This window comes from Euprymna scolopes, chromosome 14 (genome assembly GCF_053919585.1).
Source record: "Euprymna scolopes isolate OS-2025 chromosome 14, ASM5391958v1, whole genome shotgun sequence".
NCBI classification, from domain to species: Eukaryota; Metazoa; Mollusca; class Cephalopoda; order Sepiida; family Sepiolidae; genus Euprymna; species Euprymna scolopes.
Window position 1 is genome coordinate 147,735,012 of NC_136495.1, and position 618 is coordinate 147,735,629.

The following is a 618-nucleotide window of genomic DNA, read 5'->3' on the forward strand; positions in this document are numbered from 1 at the left end:
GATAATAAGGCCCGTTTAAGGTATCCTTATCAAGCTCTCTTCAGCCAATATTCGTCTCGAATATTGGCTGAAGAGAGCTTGATAAGGATACCTTAAACGGGCCTTATTATCGGGCTTGAAACCGACGGTACCAATGACCTGTCTCAACTAACAACTTTCTGTACACAAAAAAAATATATATATATATATATATATATATATATATACGAGTGTATACCTTCCGTTAAAAATGTGTGTTCGTGATCGCCAATAGTATTTTAATATATAGATAAGCCGGGTCTTTCTTTGAAAGAAACTCGGCTATTCGCTAATGAAAATGTAAACCCGTCAGAGAGAAATTCAAAGTATATGATTGGTTAGTTAGCATACAGTAGACCGCAGGTTTTTGCATCAAAGTTTCCCTTCTCCTTAACGAAGACTGGGGGTGCACTTCTTCCAGTGAATTAATGCGCCGTCTCAGAATCATTTTTTAATATTTTAAAATATTTTTATACCGCGTTTCAAGCTCACTTCAGATATTTAAAAATTTTTTAAATATCTTAAGAGAGCTGAACAAGGCTTGAAAGGCGTTGTAAAAATATTTTAAAATATTAAAAAATGTAAAGTCTGAAAAACCTA